Consider the following 24,884-nt stretch of genomic DNA (forward strand, 5'->3'; position numbering starts at 1 on the left):
CCCGAGTTCTCGACATCTCAGAAACTAACGGGAAGAGAAAGGTTATCTATGGTGGGCTGGGGCAGAACTAGCTGCAAGCACAGCAAAGTTATCCAAGAATACCTTGCATTTGAATGCTAATGCCAATTGAAGAGGCAGGCGAGTGGTAAGCCATGAACTTCTAGCAGTTAGAAAGCTGCGGACACAGTCCGGGTGTTGTGCGGCTTCACTCTTCGCATCCTAGAAGGTACCGCGCTCTCCGTCTCTCGGATGCGATCAAGTGGCTATTCGCGCAGAGAGCACTGTGCCGGTCACTCTGCGCTCCGGAGCTCTCTTTCTGCCGAAAGACACCTGGCAGCGGCACTTAACTTCGGACAGCTCCGTATCTCCGTACTCTGCATTTCTTGTCTTCTGCATCTCAGCAAAATGCTTTTCCACTCTGTGTAGCAAGGAGAAACTGTGCCAGCACAGTATACGTCCCAGGACTTGTGTTCTAAATTCCCGAGTTCTCGGCATCTCAGAAACTAAAGGGAAGAGAAAGGTAATCGATGGTGGGCTGGGGCAGAACTAGCAGCAAGCACAGCAAAGTTGTCCAAGAATACCTTGCATTCGAATGCTAATGCCAATTGAAGAGGCAGGCGAGTGGTAAGCCATGAACTTCTAGCAGTTAGAAAGCCGCGGACACAGTCTGGGTGTTGTGCGGCTTCACTCTTCGCATCCTAGAAGATACAGCGCTCTCCGTCTCTCGGATGCGATCAAGCGGCTATTCGCGCAGAGAGCACTGTGCCGGTCACTCTGCGCTCCGGAGCTCTCTTTCTGCCGAAAGACACCTGGCAGCGGCACTTAACTTCGGACAGCTCCGTATCTCCGTACTCTGCATTTCTTGTCTTCTGCACCTCAGCAAAATGTTTTTCCACTCAGTCTAGCTAGGAGAAACTGTGCCAGCACAGTATACGTCCCCGGACTTGTGTTCTAAATTCCCGAGTTCTCGACATCTCAGAAACTAACGGGAAGAGAAAGGTTATCTATGGTGGGCTGGGGCAGAACTAGCAGCAAGCACAGCAAAGTTGTCCAAGAATACCTTGCATTCGAATGCTAATGCCAATTGAAGAGGCAGGCGAGTGGTAAGCCATGAACTTCTAGCAGTTAGAAAGCTGCGGACACAGTCCGGGTGTTGTGCGGCTTCACTCTTCGCATCCTAGAAGGTACCGCGCTCTCCGTCTCTCGGATGCGATCAAGCGGCTATTCGCGCAGAGAGCACTGTGCCGGTCACTGTGCGCTCCGGACCTCTCTTTCTGCCGAAAGACACCTGGCAGTGGCACTTAACTTCGGACAGCTCCGTATCTCCATATTCTTCATTTCTTGCCTTCTACATCTCAGCAAAATGCTTTTCCACTCTGTGTAGCAAGGAGAAACTGTGCCAGCACAGTATACGTCCCCGGACTTGTGTTCTAAATTCCCGACTTCTCGGCAACTCAGAAACTAAAGGGAAGAGAAAGGTAATCGATGGTGGGCTGGGGCAGAACTAGCAGCAAGCACAGCAAAGTTGTCCAAGAATACCTTGCATTCGAATGCTAATGCCAATTGAAGAGGCAGGCGAGTGGTAAGCCATGAACTTCTAGCAGTTAGAAAGCCGCGGACACAGTCTGGGTGTTGTGCGGCTTCACTCTTCGCATCCTAGAAGGTACCGCGCTCTCCGTCTCTCGGATGCGATCAAGCGGCTATTCGCGCAGAGAGCACTGTGCCGGTCACTCTGCGCTCCGGAGCTCTCTTTCTGCCGAAAGACACCTGGCAGCGGCACTTAACTTCGGACAGCTCCGTATCTCCGTACTCTGCATTTCTTGTCTTCTGCATCTCAGCAAAATGCTTTTCCACTCTGTGTAGCAAGGAGAAACTGTGCCAGCACAGTATACGTCCCCGGACTTGTGTTCTAAATTCCCGAGTTCTCGGCATCTCAGAAACTAAAGGGAAGAGAAAGGTAATCGATGGTGGGCTGGGGCAGAACTAGCAGCAAGTACAGCAAAGTTGTCCAAGAATACCTTGCATTCGAATGCTAATGTCAATTGAAGAGGCAGGCGAGTGGTAAGCCATGAACTTCTAGCATTTAGAAAGCTGCGGACACAGTCTGGGTGTTGTGCGGCTTCACTCTTCGCATCCTAGAAGATACCGCGCTCTCCGTCTCTCGGATGCGATCAAGCGGCTATTCGCGCAGAGAGCACTGTGCCGGTCACTGTGCGCTCCGGAGCTCTCTTTCTGCTGAAAGACGCCTGGCAGCGGCACTTAACTTCGGACAGCTCCGTATCTCCGTATTCTGCATTTCTTGTCTTCTGCACCTCAGCAAAATGTTTTTCCACTCAGTCTAGCTAGGAGAAACTGTGCCAGCACAGTATACGTCCCCGGACTTGTGTTCTAAATTCCCGAGTTCTCGACATCTCAGAAACTAACGGGAAGAGAAAGGTTATCTATGGTGGGCTGGGGCAGAACTAGCTGCAAGCACAGCAAAGTTGTCCAAGAATACCTTGCATTTGAATGCTAATGCCAATTGAAGAGGCAGGCGAGTGGTAAGCCATGAACTTCTAGCAGTTAGAAAGCTGCGGACACAGTCCGGGTGTTGTGCGGCTTCACTCTTCGCATCCTAGAAGGTACCGCGCTCTCCGTCTCTCGGATGCGATCAAGCGGCTATTCGCGCAGAGAGCACTGTGCCGGTCACTCTGCGCTCCGGAGCTCTCTTTCTGCCGAAAGACACCTGGCAGCGGCACTTAACTTCGGACAGCTCCGTATCTCCGTACTCTGCATTTCTTGTCTTCTGCATCTCAGCAAAATGCTTTTCCACTCTGTGTAGCAAGGAGAAACTGTGCCAGCACAGTATACGTCCCCGGACTTGTGTTCTAAATTCCCGAGTTCTCGGCATCTCAGAAACTAAAGGGAAGAGAAAGGTAATCGATGGTGGGCTGGGGCAGAACTAGCAGCAAGCACAGCAAAGTTGTCCAAGAATACCTTGCAATCGAATGCTAATGCCAATTGAAGAGGCAGGCGAGTGGTAAGCCATGAACTTCTAGCAGTTTGAAAGCCGCGGACACAGTCTGGGTGTTGTGCGGCTTCACTCTTCGCATCCTAGAAGATACCGCGCTCTCCGTCTCTCGGATGCGATCAAGCGGCTATTCGCGCAGAGAGCACTGTGCCGGTCACTGTGCGCTCCGGAGCTCTCTTTCTGCCGAAAGACGCCTGGCAGCTGCACTTAATTTCGGACAGCTCCGTATCTCCGTATTCTTCATTTCTTGCCTTCTACATCTCAGCAAAATGCTTTTCCACTCTGTGTAGCAAGGAGAAACTGTGCCAGCACAGTATACGTCCCCGGACTTGTGTTCTAAATTCCCGAGTTCTCGACATCTCAGAAACTAACGGGAAGAGAAAGGTTATCGATGGTGGGCTGGGGCAGAACTAGCAGCAAGCACAGCAAAGTTGTCCAAGAATACCTTGCATTCGAATGCTAATGCCAATTGAAGAGGCAGGCGAGTGGTAAGCCATGAACTTCTAGCAGTTAGAAAGCCGCGGACACAGTCTGGGTGTTGTGCGGCTTCACTCTTCGCATCCTAGAAGATACCGCGCTCTCCGTCTCTCGGATGCGATCAAGCGGCTATTCGCGCAGAGAGCACTGTGCCGGTCACTGTGCGCTCCGGAGCTCTCTTTCTGCCGAAAGACACCTGGCAGCGGCACTTAACTTCGGACAGCTCCGTATCTCCGTATTCTTCATTTCTTGCCTTCTACATCTCAGCAAAATGCTTTTCCACTCTGTCTAGCTAGGAGAAACTGTGCCAGCACAGTATACGTCCCCGGACTTGTGTTCTAAATTCCCGAGTTCTCGACATCTCAGAAACTAACGGGAAGAGAAAGGTTATCTATGGTGGGCTAGGGCAGAACTAGCTGCAAGCACAGCAAAGTTATCCAAGAATACCTTGCATTTGAATGCTAATGCCAATTGAAGAGGCAGGCGAGTGGTAAGCCATGAACTTCTAGCAGTTAGAAAGCTGCGGACACAGTCCGGGTGTTGTGCGGCTTCACTCTTCGCATCCTAGAAGATACCGCGCTCTCCGTCTCTCGGATGCGATCAAGTGGCTATTCGCGCAGAGAGCACTGTGCCGGTCACTCTGCGCTCCGGAGCTCTCTTTCTGCCGAAAGACACCTGGCAGCGGCACTTAACTTCGGACAGCTCCGTATCTCCGTACTCTGCATTTCTTGTCTTCTGCATCTCAGCAAAATGCTTTTCCACTCTGTGTAGCAAGGAGAAACTGTGCCAGCACAGTATACGTCCCCGGACTTGTGTTCTAAATTCCCGAGTTCTCGGCATCTCAGAAACTAAAGGGAAGAGAAAGGTAATCGATGGTGGGCTGGGGCAGAACTAGCAGCAAGCACAGCAAAGTTGTCCAAGAATACCTTGCATTCGAATGCTAATGCCAATTGAAGAGGCAGGCGAGTGGTAAGCCATGAACTTCTAGCAGTTAGAAAGCCGCGGACACAGTCTGGGTGTTGTGCGGCTTCACTCTTCGCATCCTAGAAGATACAGCGCTCTCCGTCTCTCGGATGCGATCAAGCGGCTATTCGCGCAGAGAGCACTGTGCCGGTCACTCTGCGCTCCGGAGCTCTCTTTCTGCCGAAAGACACCTGGCAGCGGCACTTAACTTCGGACAGCTCCGTATCTCCGTACTCTGCATTTCTTGTCTTCTGCACCTCAGCAAAATGTTTTTCCACTCAGTCTAGCTAGGAGAAACTGTGCCAGCACAGTATACGTCCCCGGACTTGTGTTCTAAATTCCCGAGTTCTCGACATCTCAGAAACTAACGGGAAGAGAAAGGTTATCTATGGTGGGCTGGGGCAGAACTAGCAGCAAGCACAGCAAAGTTGTCCAAGAATACCTTGCATTTGAATGCTAATGCCAATTGAAGAGGCAGGCGAGTGGTAAGCCATGAACTTCTAGCAGTTAGAAAGCTGCGGACACAGTCTGGGTGTTGTGCGGCTTCACTCTTCGCATCCTAGAAGGTACAGCGCTCTCCGTCTCTCGGATGCGATCAAGCGGCTATTCGCGCAGAGAGCACTGTGCCGGTCACTCTGCGCTCCGGAGCTCTCTTTCTGCCGAAAGACACCTGGCAGCGGCACTTAACTTCGGACAGCTCCGTATCTCCGTATTCTGCATTTCTTGTCTTCTGCACCTCAGCAAAATGTTTTTCCACTCAGTCTAGCTAGGAGAAACTGTGCCAGCACAGTATACGTCCCCGGACTTGTGTTCTAAATTCCCGAGTTCTCGACATCTCAGAAACTAACGGGAAGAGAAAGGTTATCTATGGTGGGCTGGGGCAGAACTAGCTGCAAGCACAGCAAAGTTGTCCAAGAATACCTTGCATTTGAATGCTAATGCCAATTGAAGAGGCAGGCGAGTGGTAAGCCATGAACTTCTAGCAGTTAGAAAGCTGCGGACACAGTCCGGGTGTTGTGCGGCTAAACTCTTCGCATCCTAGAAGGTACGGCGCTCTCCGTCTCTCGGATGCGATCAAGCGGCTATTCGCGCAGAGAGCACTGTGCCGGTCACTGTGCGCTCCGGACCTCTCTTTCTGCCGAAAGACACCTGGCAGTGGCACTTAACTTCGGACAGCTCCGTATCTCCATATTCTTCATTTCTTGCCTTCTACATCTCAGCAAAATGCTTTTCCACTCTGTGTAGCAAGGAGAAACTGTGCCAGCACAGTATACGTCCCCGGACTTGTGTTCTAAATTCCCGACTTCTCGGCAACTCAGAAACTAAAGGGAAGAGAAAGGTAATCGATGGTGGGCTGGGGCAGAACTAGCAGCAAGCACAGCAAAGTTGTCCAAGAATACCTTGCATTCGAATGCTAATGCCAATTGAAGAGGCAGGCGAGTGGTAAGCCATGAACTTCTAGCAGTTAGAAAGCCGCGGACACAGTCTGGGTGTTGTGCGGCTTCACTCTTCGCATCCTAGAAGGTACCGCGCTCTCCGTCTCTCGGATGCGATCAAGCGGCTATTCGCGCAGAGAGCACTGTGCCGGTCACTCTGAGCTCCGGAGCTCTCTTTCTGCCGAAAGACACCTGGCAGCGGCACTTAACTTCGGACAGCTCCGTATCTCCGTACTCTGCATTTCTTGTCTTCTGCATCTCAGCAAAATGCTTTTCCACTCTGTGTAGCAAGGAGAAACTGTGCCAGCACAGTATACGTCCCCGGACTTGTGTTCTAAATTCCCGATTTCTCGGCATCTCAGAAACTAAAGGGAAGAGAAAGGTAATCGATGGTGGGCTGGGGCAGAACTAGCAGCAAGCACAGCAAAGTTGTCCAAGAATACCTTGCATTCGAATGCTAATGCCAATTGAAGAGGCAGGCGAGTGGTAAGCCATGAACTTCTAGCAGTTAGAAAGCTGCGGACACAGTCTGGGTGTTGGGCGGCTTCACTCTTCGCATCCTAGAAGGTACCGCGCTCTCCGTCTCTCGGATGCGATCAAGCGGCTATTCGCGCAGAGAGCACTGTGCCGGTCACTGTGCGCTCCGGACCTCTCTTTCTGCCGAAAGACACCTGGCAGTGGCACTTAACTTCGGACAGCTCCGTATCTCCGTATTCTTCATTTCTTGCCTTCTACATCTCAGCAAAATGCTTTTCCACTCTGTGTAGCAAGGAGAAACTGTGCCAGCACAGTATACGTCCCCGGACTTGTGTTCTAAATTCCCGACTTCTCGGCAACTCAGAAACTAAAGGGAAGAGAAAGGTAATCGATGGTGGGCTGGGGCAGAACTAGCAGCAAGCACAGCAAAGTTGTCCAAGAATACCTTGCATTCGAATGCTAATGCCAATTGAAGAGGCAGGCGAGTGGTAAGCCATGAACTTCTAGCAGTTAGAAAGCCGCGGACACAGTCTGGGTGTTGTGCGGCTTCACTCTTCGCATCCTAGAAGATTCCGCGCTCTCCGTCTCTCGGATGCGATCAAGCGGCTATTCGCGCAGAGAGCACTGTGCCGGTCACTGTGCGCTCCGGAGCTCTCTTTCTGCCGAAAGACACCTGGCAGCGGCACTTAACTTCGGACAGCTCCGTATCTCCGTATTCTTCATTTCTTGCCTTCTACATCTCAGCAAAATGCTTTTCCACTCTGTCTAGCTAGGAGAAACTGTGCCAGCACAGTATACGTCCCCGGACTTGTGTTCTAAATTCCCGACTTCTCGGCATCTCAGAAACTAACGGGAAGAGAAAGGTTATCGATGGTGGGCTGGGGCAGAACTAGCAGCAAGCACAGCAAAGTTGTCCAAGAATACCTTGCATTCGAATGCTAATGTCAATTGAAGAGGCAGGCGAGTGGTAAGCCATGAACTTCTAGCAGTTAGAAAGCTGCGGACACAGTCTGGGTGTTGTGCGGCTTCACTCTTCGCATCCTAGAAGATACCGCGCTCTCCGTCTCTCGGATGCGATCAAGCGGCTATTCGCGCAGAGAGCACTGTGCCGGTCACTGTGCGCTCCGGAGCTCTCTTTCTGCTGAAAGACGCCTGGCAGCGGCACTTAACTTCGGACAGCTCCGTATCTCCGTATTCTGCATTTCTTGTCTTCTGCACCTCAGCAAAATGTTTTTCCACTCAGTCTAGCTAGGAGAAACTGTGCCAGCACAGTATACGTCCCCGGACTTGTGTTCTAAATTCCCGACTTCTCGGCATCTCAGAAACTAACGGGAAGAGAAAGGTTATCGATGGTGGGCTGGGGCAGAACTAGCAGCAAGCACAGCAAAGTTGTCCAAGAATACCTTGCATTCGAATGCTAATGTCAATTGAAGAGGCAGGCGAGTGGTAAGCCATGAACTTCTAGCAGTTAGAAAGCTGCGGACACAGTCTGGGTGTTGTGCGGCGTCACTCTTCGCATCCTAGAAGATACCGCGCTCTCCGTCTCTCGGATGCGATCAAGCGGCTATTCGCGCAGAGAGCACTGTGCCGGTCACTGTGCGCTCCGGAGCTCTCTTTCTGCTGAAAGACGCCTGGCAGCGGCACTTAACTTCGGACAGCTCCGTATCTCCGTACTCTGCATTTCTTGTCTTCTGCACCTCAGCAAAATGTTTTTCCACTCAGTCTAGCTAGGAGAAACTGTGCCAGCACAGTATACGTCCCCGGACTTGTGTTCTAAATTCCCGACTTCTCGGCATCTCAGAAACTAACGGGAAGAGAAAGGTTATCGATGGTGGGCTGGGGCAGAACTAGCAGCAAGCACAGCAAAGTTGTCCAAGAATACCTTGCATTCGAATGCTAATGTCAATTGAAGAGGCAGGCGAGTGGTAAGCCATGAACTTCTAGCAGTTAGAAAGCTGCGGACACAGTCTGGGTGTTGTGCGGCTTCACTCTTCGCATCCTAGAAGATACCGCGCTCTCCGTCTCTCGGATGCGATCAAGCGGCTATTCGCGCAGAGAGCACTGTGCCGGTCACTGTGCGCTCCGGAGCTCTCTTTCTGCTGAAAGACGCCTGGCAGCGGCACTTAACTTCGGACAGCTCCGTATCTCCGTATTCTGCATTTCTTGTCTTCTGCACCTCAGCAAAATGTTTTTCCACTCAGTCTAGCTAGGAGAAACTGTGCCAGCACAGTATACGTCCCCGGACTTGTGTTCTAAATTCCCGAGTTCTCGACATCTCAGAAACTAACGGGAAGAGAAAGGTTATCTATGGTGGGCTGGGGCAGAACTAGCTGCAAGCACAGCAAAATTGTCCAAGAATACCTTGCATTTGAATGCTAATGCCAATTGAAGAGGCAGGCGAGTGGTAAGCCATGAACTTCTAGCAGTTAGAAAGCTGCGGACACAGTCCGGGTGTTGTGCGGCTTCACTCTTCGCATCCTAGAAGGTACCGCGCTCTCCGTCTCTCGGATGCGATCAAGCGGCTATTCGCGCAGAGAGCACTGTGCCGGTCACTGTGCACTGCGGAGCTCTCTTTCTGCCGAAAGACACCTTGCAGCGGCACTTAATTTCGGACAGCTCCGTATCTCCGTATTCTTCATTTCTTGCCTTCTACATCTCAGCAAAATGCTTTTCCACTCTGTGTAGCAAGGAGAAACTGTGCCAGCACAGTATACGTCCCCGGACTTTTGTTCTAAATTCCCGAGTTCTCGGCATCTCAGAAACTAACGGGAAGAGAAAGGTTATCGATGGTGGGCTGGGGCAGAACTAGCAGCAAGCACAGCAAAATTGTCCAAGAATACCTTGCATTCGAATGCTAATGCCAATTGAAGAGGCAGGCGAGTGGTAAGCCATGAACTTCTAGCAGTTAGAAAGCTGCGGACACAGTCCGGGTGTTGTGCGGCTTCACTCTTCGCATCCTAGAAGGTAACGCGCTCTCCGTCTCTCGGATGCGATCAAGCGGCTATTCGCGCAGAGAGCACTGTGCCGGTCACTGTGCGCTCCGGAGCTCTCTTTCTGCCGAAAGACACCTGGCAGCGGCACTTAACTTCGGACAGCTCCGTATCTCCGTACTCTGCATTTCTTGTCTTCTGCATCTCAGCAAAATGCTTTTCCACTCTGTGTAGCAAGGAGAAACTGTGACAGCACAGTATACGTCCCCGGAATTGTGTTCTAAATTCCCGACTTCTCGGCAACTCAGAAACTAAAGGGAAGAGAAAGGTAATCGATGGTGGGCTGGGGCAGAACTAGCAGCAAGCACAGCAAAGTTGTCCAAGAATACCTTGCATTCGAATGCTAATGTCAATTGAAGAGGCAGGCGAGTGGTAAGCCATGAACTTCTAGCAGTTAGAAAGCCGCGGACACAGTCTGGGTGTTGTGCGGCTTCACTCTTCGCATCCTAGAAGATACCGCGCTCTCCGTCTCTCGGATGCGATCAAGCGGCTATTCGCGCAGAGAGCACTGTGCCGGTCACTGTGCGCTCCGGAGCTCTCTTTCTGCCGAAAGACGCCTGGCAGCGGCACTTAACTTCGGACAGCTCCGTATCTCCGTATTCTGCATTTCTTGTCTTCTGCACCTCAGCAAAATGTTTTTCCACTCAGTCTAGCTAGGAGAAACTGTGCCAGCACAGTATACGTCCCCGGACTTGTGTTCTAAATTCCCGACTTCTCGGCATCTCAGAAACTAACGGGAAGAGAAAGGTTATCGATGGTGGGCTGGGGCAGAACTAGCAGCAAGCACAGCAAAGTTGTCCAAGAATACCTTGCATTCGAATGCTAATGTCAATTGAAGAGGCAGGCGAGTGGTAAGCCATGAACTTCTAGCAGTTAGAAAGCTGCGGACACAGTCTGGGTGTTGTGCGGCTTCACTCTTCGCATCCTAGAAGATACCGCGCTCTCCGTCTCTCGGATGCGATCAAGCGGCTATTCGCGCAGAGAGCACTGTGCCGGTCACTGTGCGCTCCGGAGCTCTCTTTCTGCTGAAAGACGCCTGGCAGCGGCACTTAACTTCAGACAGCTCCGTATCTCCGTATTCTGCATTTCTTGTCTTCTGCACCTCAGCAAAATGTTTTTCCACTCAGTCTAGCTAGGAGAAACTGTGCCAGCACAGTATACGTCCCCGGACTTGTGTTCTAAATTCCCGAGTTCTCGACATCTCAGAAACTAACGGGAAGAGAAAGGTTATCTATGGTGGGCTGGGGCAGAACTAGCTGCAAGCACAGCAAAGTTGTCCAAGAATACCTTGCATTTGAATGCTAATGCCAATTGAAGAGGCAGGCGAGTGGTAAGCCATGAACTTCTAGCAGTTAGAAAGCTGCGGACACAGTCCGGGTGTTGTGCGGCTTCACTCTTCGCATCCTAGAAGGTACCGCGCTCTCCGTCTCTCGGATGCGATCAAGCGGCTATTCGCGCAGAGAGCACTGTGCCGGTCACTCTGCGCTCCGGAGCTCTCTTTCTGCCGAAAGACACCTGGCAGCGGCACTTAACTTCGGACAGCTCCGTATCTCCGTACTCTGCATTTCTTGTCTTCTGCATCTCAGCAAAATGCTTTTCCACTCTGTGTAGCAAGGAGAAACTGTGCCAGCACAGTATACGTCCCCGGACTTGTGTTCTAAATTCCCGAGTTCTCGGCATCTCAGAAACTAAAGGGAAGAGAAAGGTAATCGATGGTGGGCTGGGGCAGAACTAGCAGCAAGCACAGCAAAGTTGTCCAAGAATACCTTGCATTCGAATGCTAATGCCAATTGAAGAGGCAGGCGAGTGGTAAGCCATGAACTTCTAGCAGTTAGAAAGCCGCGGACACAGTCTGGGTGTTGCGCGGCTTCACTCTTCGCATCCTAGAAGATACCGCGCTCTCCGTCTCTCGGATGCGATCAAGCGGCTATTCGCGCAGAGAGCACTGTGCCGGTCACTGTGCGCTCCGGAGCTCTCTTTCTGCCGAAAGACACCTGGCAGCGGCACTTAACTTCGGACAGCTCCGTATCTCCGTATTATTCATTTCTTGCCTTCTACATCTCAGCAAAATGCTTTTCCACTCTGTCTAGCTAGGAGAAACTGTGCCAGCACAGTATACGTCCCCGGACTTGTGTTCTAAATTCCCGACTTCTCGGCATCTCAGAAACTAACGGGAAGAGAAAGGTTATCGATGGTGGGCTGGGGCAGAACTAGCAGCAAGCACAGCAAAGTTGTCCAAGAATACCTTGCATTCGAATGCTAATGTCAATTGAAGAGGCAGGCGAGTGGTAAGCCATGAACTTCTAGCAGTTAGAAAGCCGCGGACACAGTCTGGGTGTTGTGCGGCTTCACTCTTCGCATCCTAGAAGATACCGCGCTCTCCGTCTCTCGGATGCGATCAAGCGGCTATTCGCGCAGAGAGCACTGTGCCGGTCACTGTGCGCTCCGGAGCTCTCTTTCTGCCGAAAGACGCCTGGCAGCGGCACTTAACTTCGGACAGCTCCGTATCTCCGTATTCTGCATTTCTTGTCTTCTGCACCTCAGCAAAATGTTTTTCCACTCAGTCTAGCTAGGAGAAACTGTGCCAGCACAGTATACGTCCCCGGACTTGTGTTCTAAATTCCCGACTTCTCGGCATCTCAGAAACTAACGGGAAGAGAAAGGTTATCGATGGTGGGCTGGGGCAGAACTAGCAGCAAGCACAGCAAAGTTGTCCAAGAATACCTTGCATTCGAATGCTAATGTCAATTGAAGAGGCAGGCGAGTGGTAAGCCATGAACTTCTAGCAGTTAGAAAGCTGCGGACACAGTCTGGGTGTTGTGCGGCTTCACTCTTCGCATCCTAGAAGATACCGCGCTCTCCGTCTCTCGGATGCGATCAAGCGGCTATTCGCGCAGAGAGCACTGTGCCGGTCACTGTGCGCTCCGGAGCTCTCTTTCTGCTGAAAGACGCCTGGCAGCGGCACTTAACTTCAGACAGCTCCGTATCTCCGTATTCTGCATTTCTTGTCTTCTGCACCTCAGCAAAATGTTTTTCCACTCAGTCTAGCTAGGAGAAACTGTGCCAGCACAGTATACGTCCCCGGACTTGTGTTCTAAATTCCCGAGTTCTCGACATCTCAGAAACTAACGGGAAGAGAAAGGTTATCTATGGTGGGCTGGGGCAGAACTAGCTGCAAGCACAGCAAAGTTGTCCAAGAATACCTTGCATTTGAATGCTAATGCCAATTGAAGAGGCAGGCGAGTGGTAAGCCATGAACTTCTAGCAGTTAGAAAGCTGCGGACACAGTCTGGGTGTTGTGCGGCTTCACTCTTCGCATCCTAGAAGGTACCGCGCTCTCCGTCTCTCGGATGCGATCAAGCGGCTATTCGCGCAGAGAGCACTGTGCCGGTCACTGTGCGCTCCGGAGCTCTCTTTCTGCCGAAAGACACCTGGCAGCGGCACTTAACTTCGGACAGCTCCGTATCTCCGTATTATTCATTTCTTGCCTTCTACATCTCAGCAAAATGCTTTTCCACTCTGTCTAGCTAGGAGAAACTGTGCCAGCACAGTATACGTCCCCGGACTTGTGTTCTAAATTCCCGACTTCTCGGCATCTCAGAAACTAACGGGAAGAGAAAGGTTATCGATGGTGGGCTGGGGCAGAACTAGCAGCAAGCACAGCAAAGTTGTCCAAGAATACCTTGCATTCGAATGCTAATGTCAATTGAAGAGGCAGGCGAGTGGTAAGCCATGAACTTCTAGCAGTTAGAAAGCCGCGGACACAGTCTGGGTGTTGTGCGGCTTCACTCTTCGCATCCTAGAAGATACCGCGCTCTCCGTCTCTCGGATGCGATCAAGCGGCTATTCGCGCAGAGAGCACTGTGCCGGTCACTGTGCGCTCCGGAGCTCTCTTTCTGCCGAAAGACGCCTGGCAGCGGCACTTAACTTCGGACAGCTCCGTATCTCCGTATTCTGCATTTCTTGTCTTCTGCACCTCAGCAAAATGTTTTTCCACTCAGTCTAGCTAGGAGAAACTGTGCCAGCACAGTATACGTCCCCGGACTTGTGTTCTAAATTCCCGACTTCTCGGCATCTCAGAAACTAACGGGAAGAGAAAGGTTATCGATGGTGGGCTGGGGCAGAACTAGCAGCAAGCACAGCAAAGTTGTCCAAGAATACCTTGCATTCGAATGCTAATGTCAATTGAAGAGGCAGGCGAGTGGTAAGCCATGAACTTCTAGCAGTTAGAAAGCTGCGGACACAGTCTGGGTGTTGTGCGGCTTCACTCTTCGCATCCTAGAAGATACCGCGCTCTCCGTCTCTCGGATGCGATCAAGCGGCTATTCGCGCAGAGAGCACTGTGCCGGTCACTGTGCGCTCCGGAGCTCTCTTTCTGCTGAAAGACGCCTGGCAGCGGCACTTAACTTCAGACAGCTCCGTATCTCCGTATTCTGCATTTCTTGTCTTCTGCACCTCAGCAAAATGTTTTTCCACTCAGTCTAGCTAGGAGAAACTGTGCCAGCACAGTATACGTCCCCGGACTTGTGTTCTAAATTCCCGAGTTCTCGACATCTCAGAAACTAACGGGAAGAGAAAGGTTATCTATGGTGGGCTGGGGCAGAACTAGCTGCAAGCACAGCAAAGTTGTCCAAGAATACCTTGCATTTGAATGCTAATGCCAATTGAAGAGGCAGGCGAGTGGTAAGCCATGAACTTCTAGCAGTTAGAAAGCTGCGGACACAGTCCGGGTGTTGTGCGGCTTCACTCTTCGCATCCTAGAAGGTACCGCGCTCTCCGTCTCTCGGATGCGATCAAGCGGCTATTCGCGCAGAGAGCACTGTGCCGGTCACTCTGCGCTCCGGAGCTCTCTTTCTGCCGAAAGACACCTGGCAGCGGCACTTAACTTCGGACAGCTCCGTATCTCCGTACTCTGCATTTCTTGTCTTCTGCATCTCAGCAAAATGCTTTTCCACTCTGTGTAGCAAGGAGAAACTGTGCCAGCACAGTATACGTCCCCGGACTTGTGTTCTAAATTCCCGAGTTCTCGGCATCTCAGAAACTAAAGGGAAGAGAAAGGTAATCGATGGTGGGCTGGGGCAGAACTAGCAGCAAGCACAGCAAAGTTGTCCAAGAATACCTTGCATTCGAATGCTAATGCCAATTGAAGAGGCAGGCGAGTGGTAAGCCATGAACTTCTAGCAGTTAGAAAGCCGCGGACACAGTCTGGGTGTTGCGCGGCTTCACTCTTCGCATCCTAGAAGATACCGCGCTCTCCGTCTCTCGGATGCGATCAAGCGGCTATTCGCGCAGAGAGCACTGTGCCGGTCACTGTGCGCTCCGGAGCTCTCTTTCTGCCGAAAGACACCTGGCAGCGGCACTTAACTTCGGACAGCTCCGTATCTCCGTATTATTCATTTCTTGCCTTCTACATCTCAGCAAAATGCTTTTCCACTCTGTCTAGCTAGGAGAAACTGTGCCAGCACAGTATACGTCCCCGGACTTGTGTTCTAAATTCCCGACTTCTCGGCATCTCAGAAACTAACGGGAAGAGAAAGGTTATCGATGGTGGGCTGGGGCAGAACTAGCAGCAAGCACAGCAAAGTTGTCCAAGAATACCTTGCATTCGAATGCTAATGTCAATTGAAGAGGCAGGCGAGTGGTAAGCCATGAACTTCTAGCAGTTAGAAAGCCGCGGACACAGTCTGGGTGTTGTGCGGCTTCACTCTTCGCATCCTAGAAGATACCGCGCTCTCCGTCTCTCGGATGCGATCAAGCGGCTATTCGCGCAGAGAGCACTGTGCCGGTCACTGTGCGCTCCGGAGCTCTCTTTCTGCCGAAAGACGCCTGGCAGCGGCACTTAACTTCGGACAGCTCCGTATCTCCGTATTCTGCATTTCTTGTCTTCTGCACCTCAGCAAAATGTTTTTCCACTCAGTCTAGCTAGGAGAAACTGTGCCAGCACAGTATACGTCCCCGGACTTGTGTTCTAAATTCCCGACTTCTCGGCATCTCAGAAACTAACGGGAAGAGAAAGGTTATCGATGGTGGGCTGGGGCAGAACTAGCAGCAAGCACAGCAAAGTTGTCCAAGAATACCTTGCATTCGAATGCTAATGTCAATTGAAGAGGCAGGCGAGTGGTAAGCCATGAACTTCTAGCAGTTAGAAAGCTGCGGACACAGTCTGGGTGTTGTGCGGCTTCACTCTTCGCATCCTAGAAGATACCGCGCTCTCCGTCTCTCGGATGCGATCAAGCGGCTATTCGCGCAGAGAGCACTGTGCCGGTCACTGTGCGCTCCGGAGCTCTCTTTCTGCTGAAAGACGCCTGGCAGCGGCACTTAACTTCAGACAGCTCCGTATCTCCGTATTCTGCATTTCTTGTCTTCTGCACCTCAGCAAAATGTTTTTCCACTCAGTCTAGCTAGGAGAAACTGTGCCAGCACAGTATACGTCCCCGGACTTGTGTTCTAAATTCCCGAGTTCTCGACATCTCAGAAACTAACGGGAAGAGAAAGGTTATCTATGGTGGGCTGGGGCAGAACTAGCTGCAAGCACAGCAAAGTTGTCCAAGAATACCTTGCATTTGAATGCTAATGCCAATTGAAGAGGCAGGCGAGTGGTAAGCCATGAACTTCTAGCAGTTAGAAAGCTGCGGACACAGTCCGGGTGTTGTGCGGCTTCACTCTTCGCATCCTAGAAGGTACCGCGCTCTCCGTCTCTCGGATGCGATCAAGCGGCTATTCGCGCAGAGAGCACTGTGCCGGTCACTCTGCGCTCCGGAGCTCTCTTTCTGCCGAAAGACACCTGGCAGCGGCACTTAACTTCGGACAGCTCCGTATCTCCGTACTCTGCATTTCTTGTCTTCTGCATCTCAGCAAAATGCTTTTCCACTCTGTGTAGCAAGGAGAAACTGTGCCAGCACAGTATACGTCCCCGGACTTGTGTTCTAAATTCCCGAGTTCTCGACATCTCAGAAACTAAAGGGAAGAGAAAGGTAATCGATGGTGGGCTGGGGCAGAACTAGCAGCAAGCACAGCAAAGTTGTCCAAGAATACCTTGCATTCGAATGCTAATGCCAATTGAAGAGGCAGGCGAGTGGTAAGCCATGAACTTCTAGCAGTTAGAAAGCTGCGGACACAGTCTGGGTGTTGTGCGGCTTCACTCTTCGCATCCTAGAAGGTACCGCGCTCTCCGTCTCTCGGATGCGATCAAGCGGCTATTCGCGCAGAGAGCACTGTGCCGGTCACTGTGCGCTCCGGACCTCTCTTTCTGCCGAAAGACACCTGGCAGTGGCACTTAACTTCGGACAGCTCCGTATCTCCGTATTCTTCATTTCTTGCCTTCTACATCTCAGCAAAATGCTTTTCCACTCTGTGTAGCAAGGAGAAACTGTGCCAGCACAGTATACGTCCCCGGACTTGTGTTCTAAATTCCCGACTTCTCGGCAACTCAGAAACTAAAGGGAAGAGAAAGGTAATCGATGGTGGGCTGGGGCAGAACTAGCAGCAAGCACAGCAAAGTTGTCCAAGAATACCTTGCATTCGAATGCTAATGCCAATTGAAGAGGCAGGCGAGTGGTAAGCCATGAACTTCTAGCAGTTAGAAAGCCGCGGACACAGTCTGGGTGTTGTGCGGCTTCACTCTTCGCATCCTAGAAGGTACCGCGCTCTCCGTCTCTCGGATGCGATCAAGCGGCTATTCGCGCAGAGAGCACTGTGCCGGTCACTGTGCGCTCCGGAGCTCTCTTTCTGCCGAAAGACACCTGGCAGCGGCACTTAACTTCGGACAGCTCCGTATCTCCGTATTCTTCATTTCTTGCCTTCTACATCTCAGCAAAATGCTTTTCCACTCTGTCTAGCTAGGAGAAACTGTGCCAGCACAGTATACGTCCCCGGACTTGTGTTCTAAATTCCCGACTTCTCGGCATCTCAGAAACTAACGGGAAGAGAAAGGTTATCGATGGTGGGCTGGGGCAGAACTAGCAGCAAGCACAGCAAAGTTGTCCAAGAATACCTTGCATTCGAATGCTAATGTCAATTGAAGAGGCAGGCGAGTGGTAAGCCATGAACTTCTAGCAGTTAGAAAGCTGCGGACACAGTCTGGGTGTTGTGCGGCTTCACTCTTCGCATCCTAGAAGATACCGCGCTCTCCGTCTCTCGGATGCGATCAAGCGGCTATTCGCGCAGAGAGCACTGTGCCGGTCACTGTGCGCTCCGGAGCTCTCTTTCTGCTGAAAGACGCCTGGCAGCGGCACTTAACTTCGGACAGCTCCGTATCTCCGTATTCTGCATTTCTTGTCTTCTGCACCTCAGCAAAATGTTTTTCCACTCAGTCTAGCTAGGAGAAACTGTGCCAGCACAGTATACGTCCCCGGACTTGTGTTCTAAATTCCCGACTTCTCGGCATCTCAGAAACTAACGGGAAGAGAAAGGTTATCGATGGTGGGCTGGGGCAGAACTAGCAGCAAGCACAGCAAAGTTGTCCAAGAATACCTTGCATTCGAATGCTAATGTCAATTGAAGAGGCAGGCGAGTGGTAAGCCATGAACTTCTAGCAGTTAGAAAGCTGCGGACACAGTCTGGGTGTTGTGCGGCTTCACTCTTCGCATCCTAGAAGATACCGCGCTCTCCGTCTCTCGGATGCGATCAAGCGGCTATTCGCGCAGAGAGCACTGTGCCGGTCACTGTGCGCTCCGGAGCTCTCTTTCTGCTGAAAGACGCCTGGCAGCGGCACTTAACTTCGGACAGCTCCGTATCTCCGTACTCTGCATTTCTTGTCTTCTGCACCTCAGCAAAATGTTTTTCCACTCAGTCTAGCTAGGAGAAACTGTGCCAGCACAGTATACGTCCCCGGACTTGTGTTCTAAATTCCCGACTTCTCGGCATCTCAGAAACTAACGGGAAGAGAAATGTTATCGATGGTGGGCTGGGGCAGAACTAGCAGCAAGCACAGCAAAGTTGTCCAAGAATACCTTGCATTCGAATGCTAATGTCAATTGAAGAGGCAGGCGAGTGGTAAGCCATGAACTTCTAGCAGTTAGAAAGCTGCGGACACAGTCTGGGTGTTGTGCGGCTTCACTCTTCGCATCCTAGAAGATACCGCGCTCTCCGTCTCTCGGATGCGATCAAGCGGCTATTCGCGCAGAGAGCACTGTGCCGGTCACTGTGCGCTCCGGAGCTCTCTTTCTGCTGAAAGACGCCTGGCAGCGGCACTTAACTTCGGACAGCTCCGTATCTCCGTATTCTGCATTTCTTGTCTTCTGCACCTCAGCAAAATGCTTTTCCACTCAGTCTAGCTAGGAGAAACTGTGCCAGCACAGTATACGTCCCCGGACTTGTGTTCTAAATTCCCGAGTTCTCGACATCTCAGAAACTAACGGGAAGAGAAAGGTTATCTATGGTGGGCTGGGGCAGAACTAGCTGCAAGCACAGCAAAGTTGTCCAAGAATACCTTGCATTTGAATGCTAATGCCAATTGAAGAGGCAGGCGAGTGGTAAGCCATGAACTTCTAGCAGTTAGAAAGCTGCGGACACAGTCCGGGTGTTGTGCGGCTTCACTCTTCGCATCCTAGAAGGTACCGCGCTCTCCGTCTCTCGGATGCGATCAAGCGGCTATTCGCGCAGAGAGCACTGTGCCGGTCACTGTGCACTCCGGAGCTCTCTTTCTGCCGAAAGACACCTTGCAGCGGCACTTAATTTCGGACAGCTCCGTATCTCCGTATTCTTCATTTCTTGCCTTCTACATCTCAGCAAAATGCTTTTCCACTCTGTGTAGCAAGGAGAAACTGTGCCAGCACAGTATACGTCCCCGGACTTGTGGACTAAATTCCCGACTTCTCGGCATCTCAGAAACTAACGGGAAGAGAAAGGTTATCGATGGTGGGCTGGGGCAGAACTAGCAGCAAGCACAGCAAAATTGTCCAAGAATACCTTGCATTCGAATGCTAATGCCAATTGAAGAGGCAGGCGAGTGGTAAGCCATGAACTTCTAGCAGTTAGAAAGCTGCGGACACAGTCCGGGTGTTGTGCGGCTTCACTCTTCGCATCCTAGAAGGTAACGCGCTCTCCGTCTCTCGGATGCGATCAAGCGGCTATTCGCGCAGAGAGCACTGTGCCGGTCACTGTGCGCTCCGGAGCTCTCTTTCTGCCGAAAGACACCTGGCAGCGGCACTTAACTTCGGACAGCTCCGTATCTCCGTACTCTGCATTTCTTGTCTTCTGCATCTCAGCAAAATGCTTTTCCACTCTGTGTAGCAAGGAGAAACTGTGACAGCACAGTATACGTCCCCGGAATTGTGTTCTAAATTCCCGACTTCTCGGCAACTCAGAAACTAAAGGGAAGAGAAAGGTAATCGATGGTGGGCTGGGGCAGAACTAGCAGCAAGCACAGCAAAGTTGTCCAAGAATACCTTGCATTCGAATGCTAATGCCAATTGAAGAGGCAGGCGAGTGGTAAGCCATGAACTTCTAGCAGTTAGAAAGCCGCGGACACAGTCTGGGTGTTGCGCGGCTTCACTCTTCGCATCCTAGAAGATACCGCGCTCTCCGTCTCTCGGATGCGATCAAGCGGCTATTCGCGCAGAGAGCACTGTGCCGGTCACTGTGCGCTCCGGAGCTCTCTTTCTGCCGAAAGACACCTGGCAGCGGCACTTAACTTCGGACAGCTCCGTATCTCCGTATTCTTCATTTCTTGCCTTCTACATCTCAGCAAAATGCTTTTCCACTCTGTCTAGCTAGGAGAAACTGTGCCAGCACAGTATACGTCCCCGGACTTGTGTTCTAAATTCCCGACTTCTCGGCATCTCAGAAACTAACGGGAAGAGAAAGGTTATCGATGGTGGGCTGGGGCAGAACTAGCAGCAAGCACAGCAAAGTTGTCCAAGAATACCTTGCATTCGAATGCTAATGTCAATTGAAGAGGCAGGCGAGTGGTAAGCCATGAACTTCTAGCAGTTAGAAAGCTGCGGACACAGTCTGGGTGTTGTGCGGCTTCACTCTTCGCATCCTAGAAGATACCGCGCTCTCCGTCTCTCGGATGCGATCAAGCGGCTATTCGCGCAGAGAGCACTGTGCCGGTCACTGTGCGCTCCGGAGCTCTCTTTCTGCCGAAAGACACCTGGCAGCGGCACTTAACTTCGGACAGCTCCGTATCTCCGTACTCTGCATTTCTTGTCTTCTGCATCTCAGCAAAATGCTTTTCCACTCTGTGTAGCAAGGAGAAACTGTGACAGCACAGTATACGTCCCCGGAATTGTGTTCTAAATTCCCGACTTCTCGGCAACTCAGAAACTAAAGGGAAGAGAAAGGTAATCGATGGTGGGCTGGGGCAGAACTAGCAGCAAGCACAGCAAAGTTGTCCAAGAATACCTTGCATTCGAATGCTAATGCCAATTGAAGAGGCAGGCGAGTGGTAAGCCATGAACTTCTAGCAGTTAGAAAGCCGCGGACACAGTCTGGGTGTTGCGCGGCTTCACTCTTCGCATCCTAGAAGATACCGGGCTCTCCATCTCTCGGATGCGATCAAGCGGCTATTCGCGCAGAGAGCACTGTGCCGGTCACTGTGCGCTCCGGAGCTCTCTTTCTGCCGAAAGACACCTGGCAGCGGCACTTAACTTCGGACAGCTCCGTATCTCCGTATTCTTCATTTCTTGCCTTCTACATCTCAGCAAAATGCTTTTCCACTCTGTCTAGCTAGGAGAAACTGTGCCAGCACAGTATACGTCCCCGGACTTGTGTTCTAAATTCCCGACTTCTCGGCATCTCAGAAACTAACGGGAAGAGAAAGGTTATCGATGGTGGGCTGGGGCAGAACTAGCAGCAAGCACAGCAAAGTTGTCCAAGAATACCTTGCATTCGAATGCTAATGTCAATTGAAGAGGCAGGCGAGTGGTAAGCCATGAACTTCTAGCAGTTAGAAAGCTGCGGACACAGTCTGGGTGTTGTGCGGCTTCACTCTTCGCATCCTAGAAGATACCGCGCTCTCCGTCTCTCGGATGCGATCAAGCGGCTATTCGCGCAGAGAGCACTGTGCCGGTCACTGTGCGCTCCGGAGCTCTCTTTCTGCTGAAAGACACCTGGCAGCGGCACTTAACTTCGGACAGCTCCGTATCTCCGTATTCTGCATTTCTTGTCTTCTGCACCTCAGCAAAATGTTTTTCCACTCAGTCTAGCTAGGAGAAACTGTGCCAGCACAGTATACGTCCCCGGACTTGTGTTCTAAATTCCCGAGTTCTCGACATCTCAGAAACTAACGGGAAGAGAAAGGTTATCTATGGTGGGCTGGGGCAGAACTAGCTGCAAGCACAGCAAAGTTGTCCAAGAATACCTTGCATTCGAATGCTAATGCCAATTGAAGAGGCAGGCGAGTGGTAAGCCATGAACTTCTAGCAGTTAGAAAGCTGCGGACACAGTCCGGGTGTTGTGCGGCTTTACTCTTCGCATCCTAGAAGGTACCGCGCTCTCCGTCTCTCGGATGCGATCAAGCGGCTATTCGCGCAGAGAGCACTGTGCCGGTCACTCTGCGCTCCGGAGCTCTCTTTCTGCCGAAAGACACCTGGCAGCGGCACTTAACTTCGGACAGCTCCGTATCTCCGTACTCTGCATTTCTTGTCTTCTGCATCTCAGCAAAATGCTTTTCCACTCTGTGTAGCAAGGAGAAACTGTGCCAGCACAGTATACGTCCCCGGACTTGTGTTCTAAATTCCCGAGTTCTCGGCATCTCAGAAACTAAAGGGAAGAGAAAGGTAATCGATGGTGGGCTGGGGCAGAACTAGCAGCAAGCACAGCAAAGTTGTCCAAGAATACCTTGCATTCGAATGCTAATGCCAATTGAAGAGGCAGGCGAGTGGTAAGCCATGAACTTCTAGCAGTTAGAAAGCTGCGGACACAGTCCGGGTGTTGTGCGGCTTCACTCTTCGCATCCTAGAAGATACCGCGCTCTCCGTCTCTCGGATGCAATCAAGCGGCTATTCGCGCAGAGAGCACTGTGCCGGTCACTGTGCGCTCCGGAGCTCTCTTTCTGCCGAAAGACACCTGGCAGCGGCACTTAGCTTCGGACAGCTCCGTATCTCCGTATTCTTCATTTCTTGCCTTCTACATCTCAGCAAAATGCTTTTCCACTCTGTCTAGCTAGGAGAAACTGTGCCAGCACAGTATACGTCCCCGGACTTGTGTTCTAAATTCCCGACTTCTCGGCATCTCAGAAACTAACGGGAAGAGAAAGGTTATCGATGGTGGGCTGGGGCAGAACTAGCAGCAAGCACAGCAAAGTTGTCCAAGAATACCTTGCATTCGAATGCTAATGTCAATTGAAGAGGCAGGCGAGTGGTAAGCCATGAACTTCTAGCAGTTAGAAAGCTGCGGACACAGTCTGGGTGTTGTGCGGCTTCACTCTTCGCATCCTAGAAGATACCGCGCTCTCCGTCTCTCGGATGCGATCAAGCGGCTATTCGCGCAGAGAGCACTGTGCCGGTCACTGTGCGCTCCGGAGCTCTCTTTCTGCTGAAAGACGCCTGGCAGCGGCACTTAACTTCGGACAGCTCCGTATCTCCGTATTCTGCATTTCTTGTCTTCTGCACCTCAGCAAAATGTTTTTCCACTCAGTCTAGCTAGGAGAAACTGTGCCAGCACAGTATACGTCCCCGGACTTGTGTTCTAAATTCCCGAGTTCTCGACATCTCAGAAACTAACGGGAAGAGAAAGGTTATCTATGGTGGGCTGGGGCAGAACTAGCTGCAAGCACAGCAAAGTTGTCCAAGAATACCTTGCATTTGAATGCTAATGCCAATTGAAGAGGCAGGCGAGTGGTAAGCCATGAACTTCTAGCAGTTAGAAAGCTGCGGACACAGTCCGGGTGTTGTGCGGCTTCACTCTTCGCATCCTAGAAGGTACCGCGCTCTCCGTCTCTCGGATGCGATCAAGCGGCTATTCGCGCAGAGAGCACTGTGCCGGTCACTGTGCGCTCCGGAGCTCTCTTTCTGCCGAAAGACGCCTGGCAGCTGCACTTAATTTCGGACAGCTCCGTATCTCCGTATTCTTCATTTCTTGCCTTCTACATCTCAGCAAAATGCTTTTCCACTCTGTGTAGCAAGGAGAAACTGTGCCAGCACAGTATACGTCCCCGGACTTGTGTTCTAAATTCCCGACTTCTCGGCATCTCAGAAACTAACGGGAAGACAAAGGTTATCGATGGTGGGCTGGGGCAGAACTAGCAGCAAGCACAGCAAAGTTGTCCAAGAATACCTTGCATTCGAATGCTAATGCCAATTGAAGAGGCAGGCGAGTGGTAAGCCATGAACTTCTAGCAGTTAGAAAGCTGCGGACACAGTCTGGGTGTTGTGCGGCTAAACTCTTCGCATCCTAGAAGATACTGCGCTCTCCGTCTCTCGGATGCAATCAAGCGGCTATTCGCGCAGAGAGCACTGTGCCGGTCACTGTGCGCTCCGGAGCTCTCTTTCTGCCGAAAGACACCTGGCAGCGGCACTTAACTTCGGACAGCTCCGTATCTCCGTATTCTTCATTTCTTGCCTTCTACATCTCAGCAAAATGCTTTTCCACTCTGTCTAGCTAGGAGAAACTGTGCCAGCACAGTATACGTCCCCGGACTTGTGTTCTAAATTCCCGACTTCTCGGCATCTCAGAAACTAACGGGAAGAGAAAGGTTATCGATGGTGGGCTGGGGCAGAACTAGCAGCAAGCACAGCAAAGTTGTCCAAGTATACCTTGCATTCGAATGCTAATGTCAATTGAAGAGGCAGGCGAGTGGTAAGCCATGAACTTCTAGCAGTTAGAAAGTTGCGGACACAGTCTGGGTGTTGTGCGGCTTCACACTTCGCATCCTAGAAGATACCGCGCTCTCCGTCTCTCGGATGCGATCAAGCGGCTATTCGCGCAGAGAGCACTGTGCCGGTCACTGTGCGCTCCGGAGCTCTCTTTCTGCTGAAAGACGCTTGGCAGCGGCACTTAACTTCGGACAGCTCCGTATCTCCGTATTCTGCATTTCTTGTCTTCTGCACCTCAGCAAAATGTTTTTCCACTCAGTCTAGCTAGGAGAAACTGTGCCAGCACAGTATACGTCCCCGGACTTGTGTTCTAAATTCCCGAGTTCTCGGCATCTCAGAAACTAACGGGAAGAGAAAGGTTATCTATGGTGGGCTGGGGCAGAACTAGCTGCAAGCACAGCAAAGTTGTCCAAGAATACCTTGCATTTGAATGCTAATGCCAATTGAAGAGGCAGGCGAGTGGTAAGCCATGAACTTCTAGCAGTTAGAAAGCTGCGGACACAGTCCGGGTGTTGTGCGGCTTCACTCTTCGCATCCTAGAAGGTACCGCGCTCTCCGTCTCTCGGATGCGATCAAGCGGCTATTCGCGCAGAGAGCACTGTGCCGGTCACTGTGCGCTCCGGAGCTCTCTTTCTGCCGAAAGACGCCTGGCAGCTGCACTTAATTTCGGACAGCTCCGTATCTCCGTATTCTTCATTTCTTGCCTTCTACATCTCAGCAAAATGCTTTTCCACTCTGTCTAGCTAGGAGAAACTGTGCCAGCACAGTATAC

This window comes from Passer domesticus, chromosome W, assembly GCF_036417665.1.
Source record: "Passer domesticus isolate bPasDom1 chromosome W, bPasDom1.hap1, whole genome shotgun sequence".
NCBI lineage: Eukaryota > Metazoa > Chordata > Aves > Passeriformes > Passeridae > Passer > Passer domesticus.